Below are 27405 nucleotides of genomic sequence, written 5' to 3'. Positions count from 1 at the left end.
TGATTGAATAATTGTTTACATACTGGTGGAATCTGAAAATGTAACACTTTTGTTGTCTTATCCTCACCAAGGATGGAAAATAGTGCTTGACCAGGGTGATTTATGGTGGAGCTGGATTTTGTGTGCACTCATTATTATAAGCTGCAGGTTTTCTGCACACACGCTTGGAGGAGGGGAAGGATGGTGGTGTGAGCAATGGGGGGGTATGATGCCATTTTCTTTTTACTAAATTTTACCCCCTGACATATATATAATCAGCGGCAACATTTTTTAATCTAGTTAAATATTGAAGTGGTTGTCCTAGAGTTAAATTTAAAAAAATGCAGGAGATGTCCTTAAAAAATCTGATTGGCTTCTGTTGTAATGCCAACACTTCTGTTGTAATGACCGGTAGATTGGTTCATAAAAACGGTAAATCTTTATGTACAGGCTATGAGCCATGATACCTTGCCTCTGTGGGGGTGAGCCGTTATCGTTGGTATTACCGCTAAAGCATGTGACTGCTGATGGCTGTGGTTGGTTGCTGTGTACACATGCTTCTATAGCTCGCCATTGCTTACACTGGAGCATCTGTACTGAATTGTTACTGGATAGAAAACTGAATACACTAAAACCAATGTTACCAACAATACCACAAATACTGGCACATTATAACCATATATGACCACCACACAGTGACCAAATAAGGCTGCCATATACCGATACTGAATAAAATGACCTATATAATATGATACTGAATGAAACTATTAACAAGACCAATGTGGCTAAAAATACTAGTGAATTACCACCCCTAAATGAGGGGATACTACCACTGTCACTGTATACTGTATACAAGCTTTCCTCCTTCCCCGGACATTCTTTGACCTGCCTCCTCCTCCATTCATATTATATATTATATATGCATATTCAGGAATGCATAAGCATGCCGGTCTCCATACAGGCACTGTTACTGTACATGTGGGAAAAAGACCGGCCCACTTATGCATACCTGAATATGCATATATAATATATAATATGAACGAATATGTAGGCGTAAATGGAAGAGGCGTTGGGCGGGCTGAATGGTGCACTAGGGGGCCAAGGATGCTCAAACCTGCTGATAGTTTAATCATTTGCAGGTCACAGGCCTATAGCGGCCTGCGGCTACAAGGGAGACTGAGGAGCCGGTGACTATCTACTCCATCACTGGAAAGCAGCGACTGTCTAGGGATCTGGGGGACGTAGCCCAGAAATCTCAGGGTGCGGGATGCAACAAAATATGGAAGGTCTGAGCAGACACACAGACCACCTATATTACGGTATAAAATAGGTACAGATAGGTAAATTACAAAGATACAACAAATATGCAGCCTGCAAACCCCCCCATCCTCTGCACCCAGACTCAGTACAGTCTGTCTCCTCATACACCAGCTGAAATCCACAGGTAGAAGATGCTCCAAGTGTAATAAAAGCCACAAACCTCTTCATAACGTTATTACATCTGTGGCTGATACTGAATTATACCCCATGCGGAGATTTATCAAAGCCTGTGCAGAGGAGCAGGGGTGCAGGTGCCCACAGCAACCAATCAGATTGCTGCTTTCATTTTTTAAAAAGGCCTCTAAAAATGAAACTTAGACTTTGACTGGTTGCTATGGGCAACTGCTTCCCTGTTCCTCTGCACAAGTTTAACCCCTTAGCGACCTATGACGTACCTGGTATGTCATGGTGCCGCGGGGGGTGTTCAGAGCGGGGCCCCGCCGGGACCCCGCTCTGAACGGCACCGATCCCGGCTGCAATCTGCAGCCGGGCAGTGCCTCTATTAGCCGGCGCGGGTCCCGTTGCCGCGCCGGCTAATTAAGCATTTCAATGCAGCTGTCAAACCTGACAGCTGCATTGAAGTGCTTTATGCACAACATCCCTGGTGTCTAGTGGCACGGATCTCCGTTCTGGCCAGCCCGGGCCTCAGCGTCGGAATGACGCTGATCCCGGCTCGGCAATAGATTGCTATGGCCTGCAGCAGGCCATAGCAATCTATCACCGATATGATGGATCATATATGAGAGATCAGTGCTGTGTATATACAAGTCCCCCAGGGGGGCTTCTAATTAATGTAAAAAAAAAGGGAAAAACCCCCCCCCCCTTTTCCCATTTTATAAATATAAATTATTAAATAAACAAATAAATAAACATATTTGGTATCGCCGCGCACGTAATCGCCCGAACTATTAATTAATCACATTCCTGATCTCGCACGGTAAATGGCGTCAGCGCCAAAAAAATTCCAAAGTGCAAAATTGCGCATTTTTGGTCGCATCAAATCCAGAAAAAATGTAATAAAAAGTGATCAAAAAGTCGTATATGCGCAATCAAGGTACCGATAGAAAGTAGATGTCATGGCGCAAAAAATTACACCTCACACAGCCCCATAGACCAAAGGTTAAAAGCGCTATAAGCCTGGGAATGGAGCGATTTTAAGGAACATATATTTGTTAACAATGGTTTGAATTTTTTAAAAGCCATCAGATAATATAAAAGTTATACATGTTACATATCGTTGTAATCGTAACGACTTGAGGAACATGCATAACCAGTCAGTTTTACCATAGGGCGAACGGCGTAAATGCAAAACTCCCCGAAATAAAAATAAAAAATCGTTTTGTTTTTTTCAATTTGACAGCGCAAATGATTTTTTTTCCGGTTTCGCAGCATATTTTATGGAAAAATAATGCCTGTCATTGCAAAGTACAATTGGTTTTGCAAAAAATAAGTGCTCATATAAGTCTCTAGGTGAAAAAATGGACTTTTAAACATAAAATGGAAAAAGCAAAAGCGCAAAAACGAAAATTGACTTTGACCTTAAGGGGTTAATAAATCACTCCCTATATTTATTTCCACTGCCATGTACATTTATTGCTGACATCAATTACACAAACATGTCAGGCCACGCCTCCTTCTGCTAAGCCCCACCCACTCCCCATGTTATTCTCCCTTTCACTAAGATAATACACAGAGCAGCATTTATGATGACATCACAGAGTTCATGACATCACAACTGGCACTGAATGTAAACAGCTGTAATCCGGGATCTGGAGTCACTGGAGCCTGACAGAGGACGAGTGCAGGTAAGTAGCTCTTCCCTTGATGCTGAGACCTTATCACACATCATGTAGCCGGGGAAGGGGGAGAGTTAAGAATTGCGCCATTTATGCCCAAAAGATTTCAAAGATTGCTGTTGTCTTGGCATTATTATTGCCCCAACGAGCACAAAGTATGCCATGTGTGAACACTGCCTCTTCACAAGCATTCAGTCAGCTGTTGTGGTGGGGGGGTGCTGCCTCTCCAGGCCTCTCCAGGACACATGTGGTATTACAGGGCTCCTATAGAAATTAATGGCTGACATATGGACAGGGGTGCAATTTTATGGGGCTCCATTGTTGGGTAGTTTGTACCATAATGTTTTGTTAGCATTGTGGAACATAAATCTAATAGCAAAAGTGCTATAATTCCCTGTTATCAGCTCTTTCTGGTCCTGTTGGATCAGGGGGTGAATAGGGATTTAAGGGGGATTTATGGTGGCGTCCTATAGTAAGATTCTTTTTGTTGCCAATAGCAACCAGTCACAGCTCAGCTTCCTAATAATAATGAGCTCTGGTTGCCATGGCCAACAAAAGACATTCTTATTATAACAATGCTTGATAGCGTATACCACATGACATTAAAAGAGTTAAGACATCATAGACACCATATGACCTCACAATTGTTACAGAAGGTACAAACCTCTAAGCCTGAACTGTCTTTTCACACTTGACAGATTGAAGAGGATTTTTCCAGACATGAAGCTGCTCGAGGAGTAAGACATCTGTTGGGTATTAGAGTGTAAGCTCTTTGGAGCTTCTCATGTACATTGAGTGTACGCGCTCAGGCGGGCGGTGCAGCTAGTGCGTGTGGTGAGAATGTTGGCGATGTGTCGGCCCTGGTGTAATTGTGGCCGCAGGAGCCCAGCGTCTGGCTGTCCATAGAGCGTACAATCCCATTAGCAGTGCGCCTCCTGTATAATGGCAGTGTGTCTGTGGTTGGTTAGACTGTACGCGTCCACGAGCGGTGCACCTGATGTCCATAGAGAACAAGCTCTTAGGAGAAGGGCATGTATTGTATATTAGAGTGTAAGCTCTTAGGAGAAGGGCATGTATTGTATATGTTGATTTCTTGTATTTCCCTCCCCCTTTCTCCTATACAGCAATATGCAGCAGGCCAGATGGATCCAGGGAGATATCCGATCGCCACTTGTGAGGTCAGGAAGGAATTTTTTCCCCCCCTGAGGTAGAACTCTCCGGGGGGTTGTTTCACCTTCCTTTGGATCTTTAGGTTCAGTGGCTCTTAATTCAGGAAGATACTGGACGGCTGTGAATGACCGCAACGAGTTCTGTGGTCCCCACCAGGCCTGACCTGAGAGTCACTGTGACCATGGTTAGTGTAATAAAGGCCGGTAATGTTTTATTACAATGTTGCAATAAAAAAAAAATCTAAATTTATCTATTGTATTGTGTGTTTTATTTGGACTTCTCCTTACTCTGTGATGGGTGCCACTCAAAGTTTGATAGACTACACTTTTGTGTCTCTAGCAGTGTTTTTTTTAACTTATACATGGGGGGGGATGTCTACATGGTAGGGAGATGTAGGAGAGAGGATTATCTAACAGGGGAGATGTCTAACATGATGGAAGAGGTATTGGGGTCTATAATATGCTGGGGCCTGATATCGTTGTCTATAATATGTTGGCGGGCTAATAAGCAGGGTCTGTAATATGTTTGAAGCCTTATACTGGAATGTGCAATTCCTGGGGGCCTGATACTGGGGTGCATAATAGGCTGTAGACCTGATACTGGAATGTTTAATATGCTGGGGGCTTGATCCTGGGGTCTATAATATGCTGGAGGTCTGATACTTTGATGTGTAATATGCTGGGAACCTGATACTGGAATGTGTAATATACTAGGGCCTTATACTGGGGTCTGTAATATGCTTGGGGCATGATACTGGGGTGTGTTATACTGAAGGTCTCATACTGGTATGTGTAATATATTGGGGCCTGATACTACAGTCTGTAATATCCTGTGGGGGCATGATACTGGGGTGTGTAATATACTAGGGGTCGGATATTGGGGTATGTAATAAGCTGGAGGTCTGATACTGGGGTCTGTAATATACTGAGGGCCTGATACTGGGATGTGTAATATGCTTTCTCTGTATTGTCCTAACTGTAAGGTTCATACAATTAGGACAATATAGGAAGAATTCTGGAAAAAAAACCCACTGGAGATCAGCCACACCCCTGCAAACCACACCCACAATTAGCCGCACCACAGAAACTACACCCACAATCGGCTGCACCCCAGAAACTACACCCACAAGAAGCCACACCCCTTGCTGGCAAAGACACATACCTTGTTGGCAACAAATAAATTTCAAATGTTGGCAACTATTCCATATACACCATGGTATATGGTAGAATGCCTTTTCAAATATATCCTGACGTATACCCAAGGTAGGCAGCCACAATGTGTTGCGATCAGCAACAGGGATACACGTAGGAGACAGCACATCTAAGTGAAAAAGTTTAATGCACAACCATGCAATGTTTTGTCTATTGCTACTTGTACTTGCACCTGTACACACACCACTGCACACCTTGGGTTATTTTTTCTGCTTCTTTGGGTGACGGTACCGACAGTCTAGGTGTGTCAGTTGCCACTCAGGACTGCTGCTAGTTAAGTGGGTCACTTGGCACTTATCACAGTAGCCTGGAGTTGTATAGGACCCACCCTGGACAGTCTTGGCACCTCACCGGCACAGAAAAAAAATAATAATAGAAAAAAAAAATACAACAGCTTACTGGAAATAACCATAGTGCAATACAAAGTATACTGGTAGCAACAATTCAGTCCAGTGCAATACAGTAGTTAAAATCTTGTAATACTCAGGTGCTTGTAGTTGAGGTAGAGACCAGGTGCTTGCAGTGAGAACGTGCTTTGCAGTAGAAAGAAAGGTGAGGAGAGGAGTTGCCAGAGGGGCCCTGCCCAATGTAGAAATGCACTCTTCCAGAACAGTAGAAGTGTGTAGAAAAAGAGATAGAGAATACTCGAACTCCAGCTGACTTTCTCATCTTGACCGCCTTATGCCCCTTAGTTGCAAGCTACCCGTCCTAGATGGGTAATACAAGCCCCAGGCCTTGTTATCTGGGTTGAGGACACTCCGGAGCCAGCCTTCCCAGTTTTCCTGCGCGGCACAGTGGAATACGTAAACTTTTCCTAGTACCTTTGTTCCACTGGGGTCAGTTCCTATTACTCTGAAGGTAACTGCCCTGCACTTTTTAGAGAGATTCACGGAGTGGGCAAGGTGATCCCTGTTAGGCTTCTTATTCCTTGTAGAAACCTTAGCACTGCATAGTGGTTCTAGCAGAAATCACTCGTCTAGTTGTGTTCATGTTAGAGAACCTGGCCAAAGCCAGGCTCTGGCTTAACTTCTCCAGGGACTTATCTGCTGTGCTCTTTCTCACACTGAATCTAGATGGGAACTAATTAACTTCTCTAATTAACTAACCCTGGCTGTGGTTGGTGGGCTGCGTGTGTGCAGAGAAGAGAGCGAAGAAGGTAGGTTAGGTTAGAGAAAAGAGGGAAAGCATCTGCACCTGTGAGGGGTCAGAAAAGCAACACATGACACATAACAGTTAACCCCTGGAAGACTTTATCTGTGCAAAAAAAAAAACAGGTTATACAAAAACACAGTAGTGACAACTAGTGGGAAAAATGCTGAGTACACCTCTTGCTTGTAAGCATTCATATCCATCACCACCAATGCCCCACCCTTGTTGGCGGGCTTGATGGTGAGGCATACATCCCTTGCCAGTTCTGCCCAGATCTTCCTTCTCTGTTATGGTAAGATTATGTTTAAGTGTACTCCTTAACTTCTTGTGTCTTAGTGTCTCTATCTCTTTTAAAATAGCTGAATATATGCTTCAACACAACGATTAATCACTGGGGGCTGAAAAGTACTTGTATTAGATAAGCCAAAGTCCTTAAAGCGTAACTGTCATGTTTTTTTTTTATTGCAGAAATCAGTAGTATAAGCGATTTTAAGAAACTCTGTAATAGGTTTCATTAGCCAAAAAAGCCTCCTTCTGTACTCAAGAAGCAATCTCCCTGCCTCCCCCCCTGACTTCTTATCTGTGCATTATCAGGCAAACACGTCTTCATTACAGAGAAGCCAGTGAAGATGGGCTCTGCTCTCTCCATTGTAAGCCTATGAAGGGGGGAGGGGCTGAGGGAGATGAGGGAGCAGGAAGAGGTGACATGAAGGTCAGCTGTTTGTAGACTCTCTGGGCACCTAAGACGCAGGATTCAGGTGTCAGAAAGGTCAGTGCTTATCTATGAACTTACTGAGAGAAGATTGCAGGGTGTTGTGCTGTGCAGAAATCCTCCGTGCTCAGTCACTCCTAACAGCCCCTCCCCTCTCCATAGTCACATAATGGACACAGAAATCCTGCTTCATCTGATGATGATGATGGAGATTGCTTTTTCAGTCCAGAAGGAAACTCTTTTGGTTTATAAAACCTATTACAGAGTTTCTTAAAATCGCTTGAACTGTTGATATTTAATGTTTTTAAAAAAAATGACCCTGAAATGACAGTTACACTTTAAGACATAACATATCCACCCTGTCTCCTGCCCTTTGAGTCCCCTTGCTGACTTTCCTTTTTTATGAGAAAAAGCTTTCAATTTCAATTTGCAAAAAGAATTATAGAGATCTAAGTCTAATCTTAACCAGTCCATAGCATATTCAGTGCAGAACAATAATCATCTAGATAACAATTACATCTGATCAGTAAACACATCAATGGGAGAAATGTTTACCACTAGCCCTTTTACATCTATGGTGGGAAGTTACCGGAGTTTCCGTCATGGGTTTGTTCTCTCTTGCGTCCAGCATCCAGCATATTATACATCCCAGTTTCAGAACCCCAGCATATTACAGACCCCAGTATCAGTTCCCCAGCATATTACAGACCCCAATATCAGCACTATCCTCACTTCTATACCATAATAATTTTTTATTTATATATCGTCGACACAGATTCCGCAGCACTTTACAATGTGTGGCCAATGTATGGACATCTGTATGGCTTCCCACTGTAGCAGTGCCTATTTTGTGCTTCCATGTATCAGGTGTCATGTATATTGTGCTCCCATAAATATTTAGGCCCTCAAATAGTACTTAGGCCCTTTCTGTGTTCTCACAAAGTAATAGGCCCCCATATGTACCCCCCTCTGTGCCACAATATAGATAATAGCACCCCTCTGTGCCCCAGTATAGTAGTTAGGTCCCTCTGCCCTTCTGTAGGTAGCCTCCCTGGTATTTGGTCACTCCCCTGTAGGTCTTGCCGCAGTATGTAGTTTTCCTCCATGTAGGCATCCATGTAGGCATCCAGGTTAAACCCCCCCCCTCCCCCCGATAGTTGGCCCTTCTTCCCCAGTAGGCATTCCATAAAGGTAATCCCCCTGACACTTAGCTCCCCTAATATGTAATTTAGTTGGGAATCCACTATAGACATCCCCTGTGAGCCCCCCTCCCATCATGTGAGGCATCTCACCTGTTAGTTATCCCCCTCCACACACATACACACACATACACACACACACACCTCCTGACCATGTACTCACCCCCATGTGTGATTTAAAAAAAATCATAGCTATACTCACCTGCCTGCAGATTTCTCTGGTGATGTCACTCATACGCTGGGAGCTGGATAGGGAGCACACCCTCTTGTGGCCAGAGGCAAAATACTGTACTAATGGGTAAACGCATTAGGGGGCAGAGCTTCCCGGGCTACCAAGGGACAGGGCTTCATTATTTTGCCAGGACTGTCTCTTACAAATTGTGACAGACCCAGCAATATCATGACAGGGGGTAGCCCCGACCATTTCCTTACCTCACTTGTTCACCTCCACTCTCCCCACCCTACTGGACCAACCCCTGCACTCCTCGAATAAGACAGAGAGACCTGTTTGGAAAAAATTGGCCACAGCAGCCATTTATTAACATAAATTAACATACAAAGTAAACAATAGTATACAAAATATATACCCAAATATACTGTATCCCCCATACCATCTAAACACTCCAATTTAAACCTTTAAATCCGAAGGGTCCTTTGGGCTTCAACTTCCAAACCAGTCTGCTCCACCCCCGTCAGTTTTGCCTCCAGCCGTCCGCTACCGGCTCAAAGGCCCCACCCTCTATAAAATGACCAGCAGATGGCTAAAATAACCAGTATATATAACGCCGCACCCCGTGACACCACACTGGCAGGAGCCCAGAACTTCCACTGATGATACCAGTACATCAGAGGATTGCTTCCCATGTACCTCCAAGTCAGTATGTGAGACCAACCCCAAGGACCCTCAACACCCGCCACCGCTGCCATGACAAAAGGAACCCCCCCCCCCACACACACACACACACACAACCTTCAAAAACACAATAGGGAGGGTGGGCGGGACTCTGCTAACTGCTTTCTCCTCCCGAGTGTTACCATGAGGAGAGAGACGGGTCCCTATATTGCCTCAGCCCTCTCCCCAACCCCTCCCCTAGCAACTCCAGCTCTGCGGCCCCCAGCTACCCTCATTAACCCCTTCATGGCTGGACACCCCATCATGGCGGCTTACCGCTCACGGGGTCGCAGCCTTTCTAGACTGTTGGCAACTATGCATATACCATGGTGTGTCTGTGTACACTGGCATATGATTTGTTTGTGAAAAAGTGTAGTCTATCACACTCTGAGCAGCACCCATCACAGAACAGAGTAAGGAGAAGTCCAGATAAAACACACAGGACAATAGAATAGAATTAGACAATAGAATAGACAATAGAATTTTTTATTGCAACATTGTAATGAAACATTACTGGCCTTTATTACACTAACCATGGTCACTGTGAGGGTCCTATTCCACGGGCCGAGGAGGGCCCGATCAACGATGTAAACGAGCGGCGATCTGCTAGATCGCCGCTCGTTTACTGGGCCTATTCCACGGCCCAATGATCGTTGAGCGAGGGCTGCAAGGACATCGCTAGGCCAGCCCTGGACCCGTGCACCCTCCACCATTGACTTGAGATCCTTTCAAGTATCAGGGGTGAGCTGACTTCCATTGTCTTCTACTTATAATAAGAATGTCTTTTGTTGCCCATAGCAACCAGAGCTCATTATTATTAGGAAGCTGAGCTGTGACTGGTTGCTATTGACAACAAGAAGAATCTTACTATAAGACAACACCATAAATCCTCCCTAAATCCCCCTGATCCAACAGGACCACAAAAAGATGATAACAGAATTATAGCAATTGTGCTATTAGATTTATGTTACACGATACATTATGGTACAAACTACCCAATAATGGAGCCCCATGAAATTGCACCCCTGTCAATATGTCAGCAGTTAAAGGGGTTATCCAGCTAAAATCTTTTTCTTTCAAATCAACTGGTGCCAGAAAGTTATATAGATTTGTAATTTATTTCTATTTAAAAATCTCAATTCTTCCCATACTTTTTAGCTGCTGTATGTCCTGCAGGAAATGTTGTTTTATTTTCAGTCTGACACAGTGCTCTCTGCTGACATCTCTGGCGGAGACTCTGTCTCGGTTTTCTATGAATCGTCATAGAAAACCCCTCCTGCTCTGGACAGTTCCTGTCTCGGCCAGAGATGTCAGCAGAGAGCACAGTGTCAGACTGAAAATAAAACAACATTTCCTGCAGGACATACAGCAGCTAATAAGTATGGGAAGATTTGAGATTTTTAAATAGAAGTAAATTACAAATCTATATAACTTTCTGACACCAGTTGATTTGAAAGAAAAAGAGTTTCGCCGGACAACACCTTTAATTCTATAGGAGCCCTGTAATACCACATGTGTCCATAACAGCTGACTAATAGAGAACCCTTATCTAGAAGAGGGACAACTCCTGTAGGGCCGGACAACAACAATCTTTAAATTCTTTTGGGCATAAATGGTGGAATTCTTACACCCCCCCCCCCCCCAGCTACATGATGTGTGATAAGGTCTCAGCATTTAGGGAAGAGCTACATACCTGGACCCGTCCTCTGTCAGGCTCCAGAGATTGCAGATTCCGGATTGAAGCTGTTTACAGTTAGTGCCAGTTGTGATGTCATGTACTCTGTGATGTCATCATAACTGCTGCTCTGTGTATTATATTGAAAGGGAGAATAACATGGGGAGTGGGTGGGGCTTTGCAGAAGGAGGCGTGGCCTGACATGTTTGCTGTAATTGATTTACATGGCAGTGGAAATAAACATGGAGGGTGATTTATCAAAACTTGTGCAGAGGAACAGGGAAGCAGTTGCCCATAGCAACCAGTCACATTCTAGGTTTCATTTTTAGAGGCCCTTTTAAAAAAATGAAAGCAGCAATCTGCTGTGGGCAACTGCTCCCCTGTTCCTCTGCACAGGCTTTGATAAATCTCCCCATGGGGTATAATTCAGTATCAGCCACAGATGTAATAACGTTATGAAGAGGTTTGTGGCTTTTATTACACTTGGAGCATCTTCTACCTGTGGATTTCAGCTTAGACCGGTGTATGAGGAGCCAGACTGTACTGAGTCTCCCCTTCTGACTTGCGGAAATGACACAGACATAATCCGTGCTTTAAGCAAATGTACCACTTCACTTAGTGAATTTTTAAAAAAAATTTGCCATCTTTCCCGGTTTCTTGATCTGCAGTCCGGCCTGCTACCTATGTACAAGGTATCAGTCTGGAGTACAGGCTATTAAGCTTACAGAGCATTGTCTAGATTAAATACAGTAGTATCCACTTCTCAGCTGAGAGCAGGACTAGCTATGTACAATGTATAGGTTTCAAGTCCAAGCTGTTTAGCCGGCTGTGCCGGCGTCTGCTCCTGGCTAGGTGAATATGGCCCAATGATGGCACATATACACAATAATCAAGGCAATTAGCTTCTTTCTGAGCAATCATAATGATGAATCGTCAATATTAACAAAGGAGAGGAGAAGAGAAGAGGGGTGACCGATTTTTAGAATGCACACTGTGCTCTTAGGTGTGTGGATGGGTAAATAGGTGAAAGCCATTTCACACATAAGTTGTGTGCTTTCTCAACGCCTGTTAGACCTTATATAGGAAGCACTGTGTCCAAATAGTGTCCAATCACTTGAATTTACCATAGGTGACTTCAATCAAGGCGTGAAGGCATCCCAAAGATGTTCAAGAAAAATGGAAAACCCAGAGCTACACAAGTGTCAATGGGTCTGAATACTTTATAGTTTTTCCTTTTTAACTCCTTAAGAACTGGGCCTGAAATTGTAGTGTCCCACCACGGGTGTTACTTGTCTATACACCCCTTGCAAAAGCCTGTACTTTAAAATAGTAGTAGTAGTGAAGTAGTACCTAAGTTTTACCACTAGATGTCGCTAGTATGCATATTGTATGCGTAAGTATTGCAAAGCTGTAGGTAACTAAAGGGTTGTTTCTGTGATTTGTGCACTAATGAGAGCCCTTTCTCTTCTCTACCTATCTCCTTTCTCCTTTCTTCTCTTGCACTCTCTTCTTACCCACTCACAGCACATATTACATATGCTGTATGAAGTTGGGGAGAGGAAGTGAAGGCACACTTAGTGCAACTTACTTTGGTTTCTGTAGAGGAAGGACACAAGCCAGTGGCAGACTGTATCAGTAGACTGAAGACCTGACTGCACGGAGAAAGAGACCTCCGGCAGTCAGGCCATGCTATCGGGACCCCCGCAGACATGCTGTGGGGGTCCCGATCGGTAAGTGACAGGAGATGCTCCTGTCACTTACACTTAAACGCCGCAGCACGATCGTGACTTTTAAGGGGTTAATGGCGGGCGGCTACGCGATCGCAGCAGCCCACCATTGAGGGTGAGGGCCTGACTGCAGATATAAGCCGGTCCTCAACAGCTATGGAGCGGCCTCAGCTCCTGAGCCCGCTCCATAGCCCGGGATCCTGCCAGGGTGTACATTTATGTCCTCCTGCGCCAAGTCATTAAGGTGTTAATAAAATAACAAAAAATTCGAAAATTCCATTTTCATAATCTCAATATAGGGTAATGAGTGCAGAATGATGGAGGAAAACTTGAATCTTGTTGACTCTCCAAATGCATTATATATCACTATAGAAATAAAACTTTAGGTGTTTTCAAATGTAAAGGGTATGAAAGAGAGCTGCAAAACAGTTCACTAAGCAATGACTTCAATGCTATGAGGCCGTTTAACAGGAAATAACCGGCAGAAGCACTGAAGCTGCTAATCTTTTGCAGAAGTATCTGGGTAGATCAAGAAACATCTCCCAAAATGTATTCAATAATACTGAGGGTTATGGCAGGTTCAAAATCCTGTGTAATCCATGTGATTTAGATTCCTAAGATCTGCAAAAAAAGAAGTGTCTGCTGTAGAGATGAGCGAACCGGGTTCGAGTCCATCTGAACCCGAACCATCTGCATTTGATTAGCTGGGGCTGCTGAACTTGGATAAAGCTCTAAGGTTGTCTGGAAAACATGGATACAGCCAATGACTATATCCATGTTTTCCACATAGCCTTAGGGCTTTATCCAAGTTCAGCAGCCACCGCTAATCAAATGCCGAAAGTTCGGGTTCAGATGGACTCGAACCCGAACCCGGTTCGCTCATCTCTAGTCTGCTCATCCAGGTAGATTCTAGAATTGCTTGTTACTTCTGTGGAATCTGCATGAACTCTGGCTAATAGTGAGCATCATGTGAACCAGCACCACATCAGAGAGCAAATCCGTGGCTTTGGATTTTTTTTTCTAATCTGCAATGGATTGGTCCAACAACAATCTCCTCTGATTATGGTCTAGGCCACAGGTGTCAAACTCAGGCCCTCCAGCTGTTATAAAACTACTATTCCCATCATGCCTGGGACAGCCAAAGCTAAAGTTTTAGGCCTTATTCACACTTTCAGTGATTTTCAAGGTCTGTGGATGAAGTCTGCACTCTACTTCCGTGATCCTTAAAAAAACATCCATGATTGCATGCGTTTCTAGGTTTTTCACCGATCTGATTGACATCTGTGCAATCCGTGAAAAACGCGGATGTGATGTAATCAGTGTCTCATAGACTTCTGGGGAATCTCTGTCGTCATCTCATCCGAGTTATGACATGTACTATTTTTTCACAGAACAAATTGTATATCCGTATAAAAAAACAGAACATGTGAATAGATCAGCAAAAAGCAATGGGCTATAATATTGTCCGCGATCACGGATCCATGATCCCGGACAACTTCACGGAACGTGTAAATAAGGCCTTAACCACCCACATATTTTATGGCCAAAAAATGGCCATTAGTTTTCACTTTATCAAAAAAATGGCGTATTATGAGGGGACTATAGCACTGAGTGAGTGCTGTGTCCTCTTCACTGTTTTACCCTGCACAGCAGTGCCTGGCCACCTGCAGTGTAGTAAAATGTAATGCTGCCCCATTAAAGTGGATAAAGTAATGCAGCAGTACTCATCACAGACTGGAGTGCTGCTGTGGAGGGAGGCATCACTAAATCCACTGGTTGCAAAGACTCCCCCTGCTGGTGCCCCAGTGCAAGAATCAGCAAGACTATGTAAATGTTTAAAGGAGAAGTCCGGCGAAAATTTTTATTAAAGTATTGTAGTGTCCCCAAAAGTTATACAAATCACCAATATACACTTATTACAGGAAATGCTTATAAAGTGCTTTTTACCCTGCACCTACTACTGCATCAAGGCTTTACTTCCTGGATAAAATGGTGATGTCACGACCCGACTCCCAGAGCTGTGCGGGCTGTGGCTGCTGGAGAGGATGATGGCAGAGGAATGCTCAGTGTCCCTCCAGTGCCCTGTGTCCCTCAGTGTCCCCCTGCCATCATCCTCTCCAGCAGCCACAGCCCGCACAGCTCTGGGAGTCGGGTTGTGACATCACCATGTTATCCAGGAAGTGAAGCCTTGATGCAGTAGTAGGTGCAGGGTAAAAAGCACTTTATAAGCATTTCCTGTAATAAGTGTATATTGGTGATTTGTATAACTTTTGGGGGTAATACAATACTTTAATAAAAATTTTCGCTGGACTTCTCCTTTAACCCCTTGCCTCTAAAGCCTGTTTTGGCCTTAATGACCAGGCTTATTTTTCAAAATCTGACCTGTCTCACTTTATGCGCTTATAGATCAGTGATGCTTTAACGTATGCTAGCGATTCTGAGATAGATTTTTCGTCACATATGGCACTTTATATTAGTGCCAAAATTTGGTCACTACTTTGTGTGTTTTTTGTGAAAAACATCAAAATATCATGAAAAATTTGAAAATTTAGCATTTTATGAACTTCTGAAATTCTCTGCTTCTAAAAAAGGAAGTCATAGCACATAAATTAGTTACTAAATCACATTACCAATATGTCCTCTTTATTCTGGCATAATTTGGGAAACATATTTTACTTTTTTAGGCTGTTATGGGGCTTAGAAATTTATTAGCAAATTATCACATTTTGTGAAAGTTTCCAAAACTGATTTTTTTTTAGGGACCAGTTCTTTTTTTAAGTTGATTTAGGAAGCTTGTATGCTGTAAACCCCCATAAGTGACCCCATTTTTAAAACTAGACACCTTAAAGAATTAATCAAGGGATATAATGGGCATTTTAACCCTACAGGGGCTGTAGGAAAGTGTTCACCATTAGGCCGTAAAAAAATCAAAAATTTTAATTTTCCAATAATATATATGTTTACATTAAAGTTTCTCCTTTTCAAAAGGAACATGAGAGAATCCGCACCCCAAAATTTGTAACGCAGGTTCTCTTGAGTACAACGGTACCCCATATGTGGGCGTAAAACACTGTATGGGCACACAGCCGGGCTCAGAAGGGAAGGAGCGCCCATTAGCTTTTTTAATGCAGATTTTTCTGAAAAAGTTTCTGATCGCCAGGTGCTTTTGCAGTGCCCCTGTAGTGTCAGCAGAATAGAATCCCCCCAAAAGTCACCACATTTTCGAAAGTACACCCCTCAAAGAATTCATCTTGGGGTAGGATGAGCATTTTGACCCCACATGCATTAGAGGAAAGTATTGAAAATTAGACAGTAAAAATGAAAAACATGAATTTTTCCAATAATATGTTCGTTTAGTTTGAAATTTCTCAATTTTACAAGGAAAAAGAGAAAAAATGTACCCCATAAATTGTAACGCAGGTTCTCCTGAATACAACGGTACCGCCTATGTGGGCATAAACCACTGTATGGGCACACAGCGGGGCTCAGAAGGGAAGGAGCGCCAATTAGCATTTTCAGTTCAGATTTTGCTGAAGAAGTTTCTGAGCGCCAGGTGCGTTTGCAGTGCCCCTGTAGTGTCAGCAGAGAGAGAACCCCCCCCAAAAGTCACCCCATTTTGGAAAGTACACCCCTCAAAGAATTCATCTTGGGGTGTGGTGACCATTTTGACCCCACAGGTATTAGAGGAAAGTATTCAAAATAAGACAGTAAAATTGAAAAACTAGAATTTTTCCAATAATATGTTCGTTTAGTTTGAAATTTCTCAATTTCACGAGGAACAGGAGAAAAGCCGCATGTCAAAATCTGTAACGCAGGTTCTCCTGAGTAGAACGGTACCGCATATGTGGGCATAAACCACTGTATGGGCACACAGCCGGGCTCAGAAGGGAAGGAGCGCCAATTAGCATTTTCAGTGCAGATTTTTCCGAAGAAGTTTCTGAGCACCAGGTGCGTTTGCAGTGCCCCTGTAGTGTCAGCAGAAGAGAACCCCCCCAAAAGTCACCCCATTTAGGAAAGTACACCCCTCAAAGAATTCATCTTGGGGTGCAGTGATCGGTTTCACCCCACAGGTATTAGAGGAAAGTATTTAAAATAAGACAGTAAAAATGAAAAACTCGAACTTTTCCAATATATGTTCGTTTAGTTTAAAATTTCTCAATTTCATGAGGAATGGGAGAAAAATGTACCCCAAAATCTGTAACGCAGCTTCTTCTGAGTAGAACGGTACCCCATATGTGGGCATAAACCACTGTATGGGCATACAGCAGGGCTCAGAAGGAAGGGAGCGCCAATTTGCTGGAGCAAAACCGCAGCTAGTAATAGTTATTAGAATAGTGCAGTTACTAAAATACAATAAAAAAAATGAGATTACAGGTAATGTGGGGTGGTAACGGGCAACCTGCAGTGGTTACGGGTAATCTGGGGTGGTTATGGGCAACCTGCGGTGGTTACGGGCAACGTGGGGTGGTAACGGGCAACGTGCGGTGGTTACGGATAAACTGAAGTGCTTATAGGTAATCTGGGATGGGTACCTGTAATTTGGGGTGGTTACAGGCAATCTGGCTTGGTTACGGGCAATCTAGAGAGGGTCACTGGCAATTTGGGGTGGTCGGGGGCAACGTGCGGTGGTCAGGGGCAATGTGCGGTGGTCGGGGGCAACGTGCGGTGGTCGGGGGCAACGTGCGGTGGTCAGAGGCAACGTGCGGTGGTCAGAGGCAATCTGGGGGGAATTACATGTGATTAGGGGCAACCTGGGGGGGTTACAGACAATCTGCGGTGGTTACGGGCAACATGGGGTGGTTACAGACAATCTGGGGTGGTTACGGATAAACTGAAGTGCTTATAGTTAATCAGGAGTGGGTGGTTACGGCAATATGTAATTTTGGGTGGTTACGGCAATATGGGGGGTTATGGGCAATCGGGGCTGATTACGGACCATCTGGAGGGGGTCACTGGCAATTTGGGGTGGTTACAGGCAACGTGCGGTGGTTATAGGCAACATGCGGCGGTTAGTGGCAACATGCGGCGGTTAGTGGCAACGTGCGGCAGTTAGTGGCAACGTGCGGTGGTTATGGGCAACGTGCGGTGGTTATGGGCAACGTGCGGTGGTTATGGGCAACGTGCGGTGGTTAGGGGCAACATGCGGTGATTACGTGCAATCTGGGGCGGATACGGGCAATCTGGGGCGGATACGGGCAATCTGGGGCGGATATGGGCAACCTGGGGCGGATATGGGCAACCTGCGGTGGTTACGGGTAATTTGGGGGGGTTAGGGGTAATCTGGGAGTAAACTGCAATTATTACTATAATAAAAAGTGTGTGTTTTATTTTTTTGTATGTTTTTCACTTTTTGTACTTTATATACATTAATTTTCACTGTATTACTATGATTACTGTGATATTTTCTATCACAGTAATCATAGTTCAGTGACAGAGACCAAATTGGTCTCTGTCACTTTAAATTTTCCGAGATAACTGATTCTGGAGCGCATGCGCACTTCAGAATCAGCCTGGACGTCGAGGAGGACAGACCTCCCTGGGGGGAGATGAAAGCTATAGGCGGCGCCGGTAATGCCCGGTACCAGCGGATCGCCGCTATAACGGTAATAGCGGCGATCCGCCGGTATCGGGGGACAAGGGCAGGGGGCCGGGGGACACACATTGAGTGGCGGTGGGGGGAGGCAGCGTTCTGCAGCCTCCCCCCGCCGCCCGATCGGCGGGGGACACTGAATCTCCCCATAGACGCTGCGGTCGCATTGACCGCGGCGTTTATGGGGTTAACTGCCCGGGGGAGCGCGGCTCCCCTCCGGGCAGAGGCAGCAGGAGGATGCTGTGTGACATAGCCTCCTCCTGCTGCCCGATCTCACCTAGGGACAGCGGGGGGAGGCAGGGAAACCATGACGTTTGGGAAACGTCATGTTGCGGGAACTACCTGCTTTACATGACGTTTCTCAAACGTCATTTTGCGGCAAGGGGTAAATGGGTACCACAATCTTGCAGGTGACAGAGGGGCTGGTTAGTCTATTAGGAAGCAGGGTGCCAGGGTGTTTTGAACTCTGGCTCATTTCCATGGTTTTCTACTTCTGTTTCTGCTCCTGATGTTCCCTCATGACCCAGGTAAGGGCTGTAGGCTATTTCACCAACAAATTGTCTGACAGATTTTCTGAAGCCAAAGCCAGGAATGGATTTGAAAAGAGGAGAAATCTCAGTCTTTCCTTCATGATCTGTTCTCTGTTTATAGTCCATTCCTGGCTTTGGTTCAAAATAATCAGTCAGATCATTTGTTGGTGTAATAGGGCCCTAAGACGAATACTCTAAGTAGGCTGGGACTAAGGTGTAGGTGGAGATTAGGGCAGCACATCCCTCTCCCTGACATTACAGTTTGTACTCTGAAACAGGTAACCCCATCTAGTATCTAATATTCCCCAAGAGTGTATAAGAGAAGGAAATTTCTAAACTGGACAACCCCTTTACTGTGCTTCCTAGTTTGACATCCATTTTATAGGTCTCAAAGTCATTGTATGTGCTGGCTGGTAATAAATCTGCTCCCAGTCATCCTCTCCTAATGGAGGCTGGATTTTGCTTAGTGCGCATTTGGTTTAGATTTACTTCTGTCTGCTGAATGATGATCACACCACAATACACTAAATGTCACAGTGTTAGCAGCGATGGAACATGAACAGTGTGTTAGAATACGACATACTCCTCCTTACATCAAAACAGCCTCAATAGCATCTGTGCAGCTTTGTAGAACAGGATCAATGCAGAAAATATATTTGTCATTCTGAAATCTTAGAAAAGTTGGATGACATTGAGCTAGTAAGGCCGTGCTAGTAAGGCCTTTTCATTGGCTGGATCGCATTACATGGCTTCCAGCTTGCTGAGTCAATCAGAGCGGAGCTAGCTGGAAGCCAATATGTTGCATTCCAGCCAATGAAAAGGTTGCTGGTGCGCACTGGCAGCCTTTTTGCTCCCATTCATTCTAAAGCAAGACGGGGAAGCAGAGGAAGACCAGGCCCGCCCCCCGCTTGTGACGATATTGTCACAAAATGACGTAAGTATAGGGTTTTTTTTTTACTTCCGGGGGGGGGGGGGCGCCGGTTAGTGACTGGTTAGTGGTCTAAGTCCCTGTCATCTGAGCACTAATAGAAAAGGCATCAATCATTTGCCATGACACTCTGTACTTTCAGCATTTAGTCTCTTTTTTTTCCAACAAGTGGAAGAGTAAAAAGTTGCCTGGAGAATGGACCTGGATTTCAAGTATAGCTTTGTTTTAAACCATGATAACAAAAAAATAATAATAATAATGTGAACTGCAAACTTGCTTTATCTCACATCTACTGTTGATTTAGATTTTGAAAGTTATACGGACAGTGAAACTTTAAATTGTATAAAAAAACTTTTATACCTATGTTTTTTAAAAAGCTGTCACTTATTTTACCCAATAGAAAGAAGAAATCTGCCTGGTTGTAAATTGGAAGGTTTGCTCTGTTGCTACATTCCCTGACAGAGTAGCCATTCCGGAGCACGACTATGAGTATGTATTCACACAATTGAATGTAACAGTATTCCTATGCAAAACAGATTTCCTGTTCCTGAATACAGGAAGTTGTGTTGTAGCGCTCATTAACGGTCACACCGGTGACACAAGGGAGCAATGGACCAACACACAAGTATCTGTGTATTATCCTTCCCCATCCAACCCATGATGCAAGTGTATGACATGGGTCAGCAAGGGGTTAATACTAGGTTATGCTGGTGCTACTGTGTATTTATTAATATAAAGTGGATAGGGTGCATGCTACACACAAAGGTTGTTTTCAGGTTAAAGGGAATGTGTCAGCCCTCGGACCCGGACCCGACCCAAGATACAGATGACAGTGCCCTGGTAGACATAGTACCTTTTGTATAGCTGTCCATGGAGGAGATTCAGCACAATCTTTTTAAGGTGTACCTGTCATTATAACCAGGGCTGTGGAGTCGGTAAGCCGCAGCTCCGACTTCAACTCCGACTCCCAACCCCTTATAAATGGCCGGTCATATACCAGGGGAGTTATTTATCACACTGGCTCAGCAGCTTCTCCCTAATGTCCTACATGATCCTGGGGCGACTTCTGAGGGAATGAGGAAAGATATAAAGCAGCTTCTCCTGTGTGTGCAGTGGATGCAGCCAGTCTCCAGCCTCCACGTCCTGAACTACTCACAACTAGACTAGATGGAGCAGGTGGTGTTTTCCTGCTGACAATCTTCTATGTTTCAAACTAAATATTCACCATACACACAGAAACACTGCTAACAATGCCAGATCCCTGTGATATAGAGGTCATCTAAAAAAAAAAAGAAATAATGAATGTAAATTTCAAACTTGCTTTATATCACATCTGTTAAAGGAAAAGTTGTAAATCTTGGTCATGTGCAGTTAATAATTACAATGGATGATGCAAGTAAAGACTACTGTTTGCATTATTTCTGTGTTGTGACATCACTCATATATCGCCAAACTGTGACACCCTGCATTGTAACATGATCAATATTTCTTTCCTGTGCTGTGATGTCACAGTGTATATGATGTCCTTTTGTGTGTGTGGTTTATATGTGCTATTATATGGTCATGGTGTCATATTTAGAACTATAAATATAGGCTATGGTCACACATAGTATTTCCGTCAGTCTTTCTTCAACTAAAACCAGGAGTGGACTGAAAAGACAGAAATTGAGCTAATCTTTCCATATAATTTTGCCCTGTCAGTTCTATTCCTGATTTGGTCTGAAATCCTACCAAAAGACTGACAGAAATACTGTGTGAACATAGCCATACTGTGATATAATCGTATAAATAATTGCTGTGTCATCAGTACTGTGACATCACTCTGCACATTATACTTCTGTAATGACATAGCGTTGCTTATTATCTTTATGTAAATTAAAATAATCACAATCATTTGATGTTCTGGCCTTGGCGAAAGTAGTAACTGCGGAGCATTCCAAGTTCTGCTATGGGGTTGCCATGGTTACTTGTAAGAAGACGGAAACATCAGAACCTAAAAAAAGTTGGTCACAGCAATAAATACATGCCTTCCAGCCATCCAGTTTTTACTGGATTTGCCTGCAAAACAGGTTTTAAAAGAGACAAAGGTTATTCATATGTGCCCCAAAATGGACGTGTAAGTGGTTTGGATGTCTGGATTTAAAGGGGTTCTCCGGTGAAAAGTTTTTGCCCAGTAATAAAAACACATTATAAAGTATTATAACTTTGTAATATGCTTCGATCACCTATCTGCCCCCCTTCCCTATCTTTTCCATCCTCAACCTCTCACCAGGAAGTGAAGTAAACTCATTCTTACCTAATGACTGTTGACCCCAGGCTGCTCTGTGGCAGCCATTTTGTGACAATAACTAGAGATGAGAGAACCAGCCGGATTTCTGGTTCGTATGAATCAGAAATCTCGGCGGCTGACTCCCGCTGCCTGCTCCCTCCGTGCAGCGGGTGGATACATCATAAGGAACGCCTATAAAACTGGGATACAGCCAATGCCAATGGTTGTATTCCAGTTTTCCAGGCGTTCCTTACGATGTATCCACCCGCTGCACGGAGGGAGCAGGCAGCGGGAGTCAGACGCCGAGATTTCGGATTCATACGAACCAGAAATCAGGCTGGTTCTCTCATCTCTAACAATGACATAATCAAGAGGGAAACTGGTCTAAGCCCTGTTAGGCCAGCCTCCCTTTGTCAGATGACTCAGGTTTCTCAGCTCTGATTGGTTGAGTAAGCTGTAAGCCATCTAACAGTTCTACAGAGTCAGTTAGACATCACAGAAGACTAAGTGCATTATGGGAAAGCCCAAACCAGGAAGTGAAGAAAAAATAAAGACACCAACCGGAGCTTCAGTTCAGTTTTTTTTTTTATCAGCGCCGAAGTTTTCCTTTAAATGTAATAGTGTTTGTAAAAGGGAGCGACATCCTTGTCATTATTAGATTACATATAAAGGTTTTGCGGGGTTAATAAGCCTTCACTTTCAGTATGCATTTAGTCTAATATTCCGTTCCTCAGTATACAGTGTATGTTCTCCGGATGCTCAACTAATTATATTGTTCGAGATAGGGGGCAGGCATGATAGAAAATCACCACCGACCCCATTGTTCTCAGAGAGAAAAGCAACAGCCAGAGATAAGCCCATAGAGAACACAGGAATAATCAGTAATCAGCCTTGCCAAACGTTCCTATGTTAGGGTATGTTCACATGGAGAAAAAGTGGCGGAATTCCGCCTGCCTCAGTGTCACACAGTGGGGGACATTTATTAAGTCCGGCGTTTTTTACGCCAGGCTTACAAAGGTCACCGCAGCTCCGGAGCTCAGAGTATTTATGTAGAGGCGCATTGCTTCTACATAAATCCTGTGCGCACTGACAAAGTGAAACCTACGACAGCTCAGAGCTGGTGTAGGTTTCACTATAATTTTTCCTCCGGGAAACTGATAAATGCGGTGCACGCTGAGGCCACACACACTCTGCGTGATGCCGCACCCCCTCCCCGCCCCACTGGCGCAGGAGGCACAGATGGGCCCGATGCAATTGAAATATTTGCAAATAGACCGTTTGCGAATATTTTTACACAGATCGGGCACATCTGCACCTTAAAAAGGCATTTTAGCCTTTTAATAAATCTCCCCAGTGTCTCTATGGGAAAGCTTGCACACCTCCACCTCTGTCACTCTCCACTCAAAGAAGTGAGGCGTCAATTCTTTGGGTGGAGAGTGGCGTGAGTGGAGGCGGTCGAGCCCCCCCAAAGAGACATTGCGAAATTCCGCCGCTTTTGCTCTGTGTGAACATACCCTAAGGGAAGCACGGGTCGGGGGGGGGGCAGTAAATGGGAGAGATAACTGTTGACTGAAAGATTGTTCGGCCAACAGTTATTAGATGAGATGACATATAAGATTAGATGTAGCGGTCCTATCAATTGAGTGTCATGGTTTACATGGATAGGGGTAACAAGCTGTTTGTCAGGGGCCTGACTGCTGGAAACTCTACTGATCCTGTGAACAGAGACAAAATTGTTCCCGAAATGAATGGTACACATGCACCAACAGCACTCTATTCATTTTCTATTGGGACAGCAAACATTGTTAAGCACCCAAATTAGTGTGTTATCTCGTATTCTGTTTAAAGGGAATTAACTTCATCAAATGGGTATACCCCTTTAAGGGTTGTTTACCCAGACAGATAACTGCCTGCTGTGTACAAGTTGATGGCCGCTCCCTAAAAGGGCCTTTTAAACAGGCCAATAATCCACAGTGAACGTCTGCACAAATGATTGATGGGACGTATGTGCAGCCGTTCACGCACATCATTGTTGGCAGCAAGTTCCCTGTTTACATAGAGACATGGGTCAAATTGTTGTCCCTGCATCTGGGTGCCATGAATACAATGGCTGAAGTGACAGCAGTAATACCTGTGTTGTTTTTGACAGAGCTGCTGGGTATAACCAGATTGTGATGACTGTCACCAGTCTGGGCTGTTAGGTTGGAATCACACAGGTTTAAAGAAGTTTTTGTTGAGACAAGCACAAGAAGTACTATACATTAGGTTTTGTTTTTGAAAGATGATTTTATAGTTTGAAGTTTTTGGTGCATGTTTACTTTTTTTTTATCGCTTTTATAGCTCAATTCAATGCTATCACATTACATTGAGCTGTGAGTGACATTGGCACTCTGCTAGTACCATCTGCCTAGATGGCTAAGTCTATTAAGTAGAGTTAACATGGCAAGCACATAGGCCTTCCTTCCAGAGGTCTGGCAGGCTGGACACCTGTCAAGGGGGTTAAACAAACAGTATCAGAGTGTTTACTGATGTCAGTCTTTAGAGGCAGGTGTCAGCTGCACCCCTCCATGGATAGAATGGGCTGAGCTCCTGAGCCTGCTTCATATTACTCCATCCGATTTCCAACATATATGTATGTATAGCAGTCATGAAGGCGTTGAAATAAATGAATTTTTTAAATATTACAGATTAAAAATGCCACCAGAAAATTGTTTGAAATGGTAGAAATGCATGATATTTTTAACAAGCATTTAGAGGGAGTTTGTCAGCAAATCTAAGCTACCAAAACTGCTGAGAGCTCTATAAAAAGGTCAGGAAGGACAGTGGAATCATGCCTTATTACACGACATGTTCAGTATTGCAAACTGAGCCTATTACATGGCTTGATGATATATCGTTAGTGATGTCTGTGCAGCTCTTGCTTTAAGTGTAAAATAAGAAAGTTTATACTTACCTCTCCACGCTCCTGGTGTTCTTCTGGCTTCTGTGCGCTGTCTACAGCCGCTTCTGGAAATTCAGAGGCGGTCTCTGAAGTAAAAGGCTGCTCTGCCGTGGCATCTCGGCTAGTGATTCCACCGGCAGCTTCGGACTGTGGGCAAAAGCAAGGAGAACACTGGGAAAGTAGAGAGGTACACTACCGTTCAAAAGTTTGGGGTCACCCAAACAGTTTTGTGTTTTCCATGAAAAGTCACACTTCTTCACCACCATACTTTGTGAAATGAATAGAAAATAGAGTGAAGACATTGACAAGGTTAGAAATAATGATTTGTATTTGAAATAACATTGTTTTTACATCAAACTTTGCTTTCGTCAAAGAATCCACCTTTTGCAGCAATTACAGCATTGCACCCCTTTGCCATTCTAGCTATTAATCTGTTGAGGTAAGCTGGAGAAATTGCCCCCCACGCTTCTAGAAGCAGCTCCCACAAGTTGGATTGGTTGGATGGGCACTTCTGGCGTACCATACGGTCAAGCTGCTCCCACAACAGCTCAATGGGGTTCAGATCTGGTGACTGCGCTGGCCACTCCATTACCTATGATAGAATACCAGCTGCTGCTTCTGCTGTAAATAGTTCTTGCACAATTTGGAGGTGTGTTTAGGGTCATTGTCCTGTTGTAGGATGAAATTGGCTCCAATCAAGCGCTGTCCACTGGGTATGGCATGGCGTTGCAAAATTGAGTGATAGCCTTCCTTATTCAGAATCCCTTTTACCCTGTACAAATCTCCCACCTTACCAGAACCAAAGCAACCCCAGACCATCACATTACCTCCACCGTGCTTAACAGATGGCGTCAGGCATTCTTCCAGCATCTTTTCATTTGTTCTGTGTCTCACAAACGTTCTTCTTTGTTATCCAAACACCTCAAACTTGGATTCATCCGTCCACAACACTTTTTTCCAGTCTTCCTCTGTCCAATGTCTGTGTTCTTTTGCCCATCCTAATCTTTTTCTTTTATTGGCCAGTCTCAGATATGGCTTTTTCTTTGCCACTCTCCCCTGAAGCCCAAAATCCCGCAGCCGCCTCTTCACTGTAGATGTTGACACTGGTGTTTTGCGGGTACTATTTAATGAAGATGCCAGTTGGGGACCTGTGAGGCGTCTGTTTCTCAAACTAGAGACTCTAATGTGCTTATCTTCTTGCTTAGTTGTGCAACGCGGCCTCCCACTTCTTTTTCTACTCTGGTTAGAGCCTGTTTGTGCTGTCCTCTGAAGGGAGTAGTACACACCGTTGTAGGAAATCTTCAATTTCTTAGCAATTTCTCACATGGAATAGCCTTTATTTCTAAAAACAAGAATAGACTGTCGAGTTTCAGATGAAAGTTCTCTTTTTCTGGCCATTTTGAGTGTTTAATTGACCCCACAAATGTGATACTCCAGAAACACAATCTGCTCAAAGGAAGGTCAGTTTTGTAGCTTCTGTAACAAGCTAGACTGTTTTCAGATGTGTGAACATGATTGCACAAGGGTTTTCTAATCATCAATTAGCCTTCTGAGCCAATGAGCAAACACATTGTACCATTAGAACACTGGAGTGATAGTTGCTAAAAATGGTCTTCTATTAGGGACAGTCCGAACCGAGTTTGGTTCGGGTTCGTACGAACCCGAACGCTCGGCAATAATTCCCGCTGTCTACCTTCTCCGTGGAGAGGGTGGATACAGCGGGAGGACTGCCTGGAAAACTGGGATACAGCCATAGCCATAGGCTGTATCCCAGTTTTCCAGGCGTTCCTCCCGCTGTATCCACCCGCTGCACAGAGCGGGCAGACAGCGGGAATCTGATGCCGAGCGTTCGGGTTCATACGAACCCCGAACCTCGGCAGTTCGGACCATCCCTAGCCTCTATACATCTATGTAGATATTGCACCAAAACCCAGACATTTGCAGCTAGAATAGTCATTTACCATATTAGCAATGTATAGAGTGTATTTGTTTAAAGTTAGGACTAGTTTAACGTTATCTTCATTGAAAAGTACAGTGCTTTACTTCAAAAATAAGGACATTTCAATGTGACCCCAAACTTTTGAACAGTAGTGTAGGTATAAATTTTGGCATACAACTGCGTCTGTTTTTTGCATCGGTTAAGCTGGTAAGGAAAAATTTTCATGGTAAATGCCTTGTTTTCAGCAAGAAACCGAAGAATCAGGATAAGCAGTGAGGACATAACTCTGTATGTGGGGGATACTCTATATTGGCAGTGTAACCCCCAGTTGGTGTAATGAAAATTAAATGTGGCATTTAGCTGGTTATTTGACAGGAG

Source organism: Dendropsophus ebraccatus, chromosome 8, assembly GCF_027789765.1.
Source record: "Dendropsophus ebraccatus isolate aDenEbr1 chromosome 8, aDenEbr1.pat, whole genome shotgun sequence".
NCBI lineage: Eukaryota > Metazoa > Chordata > Amphibia > Anura > Hylidae > Dendropsophus > Dendropsophus ebraccatus.
The sequence above is the reverse complement of the archived record's forward strand: the minus strand, read 5'-3'. Positions refer to the sequence as shown.